At 44.0% G+C, this 5612-nt stretch overlaps 1 long non-coding RNA gene across 1 annotated transcript; it reads left to right on the forward strand.

Annotated features, from left to right (window-relative positions):
* Positions 1 to 619: 619 nt before the first annotated feature.
* Positions 620 to 5112, forward strand: LOC139074157 (uncharacterized). Its single transcript, XR_011523676.1, has 3 exons — positions 620 to 686; positions 2419 to 3672; positions 4673 to 5112. It is a non-coding gene; the product is annotated as an uncharacterized lncRNA (long non-coding RNA).
* Positions 5113 to 5612: the final 500 nt, after the last annotated feature.

Consider the following 5612-nt stretch of genomic DNA (forward strand, 5'->3'; position numbering starts at 1 on the left):
CCTCATCCACGGCTGGGTGGAGAGCACGCAGGAATGGCCTGAAGGGAGCCAAGGCCAGCCCAGAGCCCACTTCTGTGGGAGGAAGAGCAGTGCGACTAGAGGCAAAGCAGAAGCCAGGAAGACACCATGACTTCTCCCGATCAGGAGGTGCACAAACTGGAGGCGAAGCAGGCCATGGCAGGACTGGCACCCACACTCTAGAAGCCTGAGGAGGAAGACTGGTCATCATCACCCACACCGAGCTCAGAGCACAGCGCCGTCACCCCAAGAGTAACACGAAAGCAAGACCTTGCATTCTCGCTGAAACGTGTGCTGGGGGCTCTTCGTGGTTTTGGACTGCCTTCCCCAGAATGAGACAGAGACTCCACTAACCCCGCTATAACGTAGGCTCCTTAACATCCAAGGCTTTCTCTTGTTCACTGTCCCATCCTCAGCACCCAGAACTGTGCCTGACACGGAGAGATGCTTGCTATACTTTTGTGGACTTGCTAAGAAAACCGGCCAAAGAGAGAAGTGCAGACATCCTTCATCATTCTGCCCCCGGTGCATCTGTCACAAAGGAGATGCCAACCTGTGACATCAGCGCCCCGTGCTGGGACAGCCCCCAACTCCAGCTTCTGCTCCTCTCTTAGATCTCAAGCTGCCCAGTGACCAGCAGCCTGAGGCGAGGTTTTAACAGCACCTAAGTAAATAAGGAGAATTCCTTTTAGGGGGCCCAATAGTAGTTAAGTTAGATATGGTTTATCCTAGGATTAACATATGAGGAAGAAAGCACAGGAACTGTGAAACATTCTGTACCATAAGGGTGTAGATTGATTGATAGAATTACGTAGAATTCATATATATACTCATATGTGCTTGTGTTTGTATGTATGTGCGTGTGTATTTATATATAATATATCGCAGGAAATATATAGTGCTGACTTGTTCCCGTCATCCAGTTTGTTGTTTGTTTTCTTTCTGGCCTCCTTCCTCCCAATTACATTCAAAAATTGTACGGAAACATGCCTGATGATTCCATCTGACAAGTGGAACGGGGGTGGGAAGGGTAGGTGTGAGAAGCTGACTGCTTCTAGTGAAGTTAAAAACTAAATTGTGACTATATCAGAAACAAGAAACGATTTTTGAGACTGAATTTTAGATAAAAATCTCAGACTTACAAAAAAAAATTGTATGGAAACAAATGGAAATTTCTGCTCTTTATTTGATGGATTCCTATAAAATGTGGGATTTGTCCTATGGAACTGAAACACTAAGTGTGTAAGGCTCTCAGCTGTGAGAGATGTGCTATAAGCTGAATTGTGTCCTCAAAAAAGATGTTGAAGTTCCTAACCCCTACTACCTGTGTATGTGACCTTATTTGCAAATAGGGTCTTTACAGAGGTAGTCAAGTTAAAATTAGGTCATTAGGGTCGGCCCTAATCCAAAATGACCGGATTTGTAAGCCACCCACTTTACGGTACTTTGTTACAACAGCGCTAGGAAACTAATACAGATAGACACTAGCTGAAGCAGAAAAAGCGGTGTCATCAGCACTCGATTTTTTCTCGATTTCCCTAAGCTCTGCTTTCCTCAGTCTGGGCTGCACTCCCAGGCAAGCCGTCACTGCACGGTGGCCCCCAGAAGCAACAGACTGACAACCCTCCCGTTTCAAGTCCCCTCAGGGGAGAGCTTCTCCTCCCAGGAATTCCAGCAGGAGAGCTGGAATCAAGTCTAAGCGACTTGAACCCTACGGGTAGGGTCAGCCTCCACCACACCCCAGGTCTGAGAGTGGGAGAAGGATTTTTCCCCGTGGAAAACTGGAGTTCTAATCCTAAAAAGGAGGGAAATCCATGCTGAATGCTAGGCAGGCGAAACATAGGAAGGTAGCTAGAATACATTTTAACATAAGAGATCATGCATCCATTCAGTCAACAAGTACTTATTGAGTGCAAGGCATATTCTAGGTGCGTGAGATAAGTCAGTGAGCAAAAGGGACAAATATCCTGCCCTCTTGGAGCCTATACTCTGGAAGGAGGAAGAGGAAGTCATTGAAGGCCGGGAAAATCACTGCGGCAAATTCAGTGCCTGCTATCCTGTGGGCTCTGAATGTTTGTTGAATGAATAAATGAATGGAAATGAGAACAAGTGGATCTGCCAACTGAATTCCAGCTACCTCTAAAAGCCCATGGAGACAGAAGATTATGGGGTTCCCAAGGGCTATGTAGGCTGGGACTTCAGTAGAGACAGAGGCAGGTGGATCTCTGAACCCCAGGAAGGTGATAAATGACTTAATCCATACTGGAGAACTTAATCCCTGGTGATGTGACATTCTGTGACAGACACGCTGGAAATGGACATGTAAAACCCCTATTACAATTATCCTTTCATGGAGCTGAAACCGAATGTCCCTTAAATACTGTTTTTCTGTTCCTTCAGGAAACTCGTCGCCAGGCTGCCTCAGTGTGAAAAGAACTGTGCTTATTCTAAGAGGAAAAAAGAAGAGCATGAAGTCACCCTATTTTGCAATCAGGATTCTTCAACAGCCAAATGTGCTTAAATCCAAAATGCCCCCTCCCTGAGTGAGATCACGGATGGAGTGAGCGCTCGCGGCTGAGTCGGTGAGCTTTCGGAAAAAGCAGAGTTTTACAATAACAGCCTCAACACACGCAGCTCCCTCTGAAATTCTCAGTCATCCAAACAGGTTCCTGCTCCCCAAGAGAAGGACACGGTCTCTTTGTTTGCTTTAATCCAAGGACAAAGATGATGACCACTGGCGACAGCTTAAGTGGATATTCAGCCCATTCAAAAACATCAGGGATGTTTTATTCATTGACTTATTCACTCATCAACAAACACTTCTGGAGCACTGTGTCCAAGCTTGAGAAAGAACGATCAGCAAAAACAGACTCAGTTCTACTCTGATGGAGCTTCTGGCTGACCCTAGCTTACAGTTTGTGGAGCTTACAGGCTGACATCAATCAATCACAAAGAAACATACAATTTCAAGTTGCCTGGAGCATAAATGTGGAGATTTGATCCAATTGAGAAGGTCAGAGAAGACTTCTCTGAAGAAGTGATAATTCAACTGAAATTTAAAGGATTGAGTAGAAAGTATCCAGCGAAGAGAAAGGAGAACAAATTGTTCCAGGGGAAGGAACAGAATGTACAAAGGCTAGTAGTGAAAAAGAGCAACCCTCAGCATGCCTGAAATACACAAGGGGGATGCAATGGGAAATGAGCCTGGAAAAGTTGGCAGGGACAGACACTGAAGACAAGTCACACGAAGAAGCTTTGTCTTCATCCTAAGAGTAACAGGAAGGCATCAAGGTTCTAAGCAGGAAGTGGTACACTCAGATTTGTGTTTTGAAGCCGTGGTAGACGCAACATGGAAAAGAATGGGAGGGTCAAGATGGAAGCAGGCAGACCATTGAGGCGGCCATGGTAGCAGTCCATGTGACCGTTCACGGACCAGGATGGCGGTAGAGGAGATGAAGAGGAGAAAATGAATTTGGAATTGTTTAGGACGTCAAAGCAGCAGACCTTGCTGATTAATTAGATGCAGAATTGAGTGTGAGAAGGTATCAAGGTCAACTCCTAGGTTTCTGGCTTGTGTGATTGGATGTTTGATGGAACCATTGATTGAGACAGGGCTCGCTGGAGGAGGAGCAAGTTTTAAGGAAAAATTATTTGGTGAGTTTTGTTGTTGTTGTTGTTGTTGTTTTAATTAATAGACTTTATTTTTTGCAGTAGTTTTAGTTTCACAGAAAAATTGAGACGAAAGTACAGACAGTTGCCATACACTCCCCTTTCCGCCATGTAGCCACCATCTCAGGACCACACAGAATAGTTTCACTGTCCTAAAAGTCCCCTGTGTTTCATCCATTCATCTATCCCTCGCTTCTCCCACCTCTTGGTGACACTGACCTTTTTACTGTCTCCATAGTTTTGCCTTTTCTGGAATGTCATATAATTGGAATCATACAGTAGGTAGCCTTTTTGGATTGGCTCCTTTCACTTAACAATATGGATTTAAAGTCCCCCCCAGACTTTTTATGACTTGATAGCTCATTTCTTTTTAGCACTGAATTATATTCCATTGTCTGGATGTATCACAGTTTGTTTATCCATTCACCTACATTGGCTGCTTCCAAATTTTGCCAACTATGAATAAAGCAGCTATGAACGTTAATATGTAGGATTTTGTGTGACAAGTTTCAAGCTCATTTGGGTAAATACCAAGGAGCACAATTCCCAGATCACATGGTAAGAGTATGTTTAGTTTTCTGAGAAATTGCCCAACTGTCTTCCTAAGTGGCTGCACCATTTTTCATCCCCACCAGCAATGAATGAGAGTTCCTGTTGCTCCACGTCCTCACCAGCATTTGGTATTGCTCGTGTTTTCGATTTTAGCCATTCTAACAGGCGTATAGCGGTATCTCATTGTTTAACTCCCAATTCCCTGATGATAAATGATGTTGAGCATCTTTCAGTTTGCATATTTGCCACCTGTAGGTCATCTTTGGTGAAGCGTCTGTTCAGATCTTTTGCCCACTTTTTAATTGGCTTGTTTGTTTTCTTATTGTTCCGTTTTTAAAGATTTTTGCATATTTTGAATGCGAATCCTTTATCAGATCATCTTTTGCAAATATTTTCACCCAGTCTGCAATTTGTCTTTTCATTCTCTTAATAGACACTCTTGCAAAGCAGAAGTTGGTGAGTTTGACTTTGAACTTGTTTGCCTTGAAGAGCCTTTGTGGCATCGAGGGGGAAATGCCAAGCAGGCAGGCGAAATCCTGGGACAGGAGAGAGCGTGGTGAGTTCCAGGAACCCAAGGAAGGGAGTGTGACTGGAACGAAGAGAGAACAGGACACAGCCAGTCCATCAGGGTCCTGTGGGTTTGGGTGAGGAGCTTGGTCTTTACCCCACTGAAGAGTTAATTCCTGAAATTCTGATGAGTGGCCTTTGAAGCCAAGCCTTTTGATTCTGATAGCGTCAAACATCCCAGCCAAATGCCCTTCTCAGAGGCAGTGAGGCAGTGAAGAGCAAGTCACACCTCGGTGTTTCATCCAGTGCCTTGGGTTGAACATGTGTTTAATCAATATTTGTTGAGTAAATAAATTAAATGTCTAATATGTTGTGTGGCATTTATAAAAATATCCACATGATAAATTCATTGATTTATTCAAAATAAAAAAATAAAATTCATGAGTGACTAGTATGTACAGTACCAGGCACTGTACTAGTTTCTGTGAACAAAACAGACGAAGATCATGGCCGCCCTAGAGCCTATATCCTTGAAAGAGGAAATAGAAAATAAAATACAAACATAACAAGTGAATTATATTGGACACTAAAGGGATTATCAAACTCTGGGAGAGAAGAAATCGTGAAGAAAGGTAAGACAAGTATCTGTTTATGATGTTAAATAGAAGGCCACAGCATGCTTCATTGATGAGTAACATTTAAACAAAGATTTGAAGGAGGGGAGGCAATAGCCATGTGGCTATCAGGGGAATAGCATTCCAGGGAGAGAGAACAGCCAGTGCAAAGGCCCTGAGGTGGGGAAGTGCCTGGAAAGTTCAAGGAACAGCAAGGAGGCCTGGCAGCTGGAGCAGAGAGAGCAAGGGGGA

Source organism: Equus przewalskii, chromosome 10, assembly GCF_037783145.1.
Source record: "Equus przewalskii isolate Varuska chromosome 10, EquPr2, whole genome shotgun sequence".
NCBI classification, from domain to species: domain Eukaryota; kingdom Metazoa; phylum Chordata; class Mammalia; order Perissodactyla; family Equidae; genus Equus; species Equus przewalskii.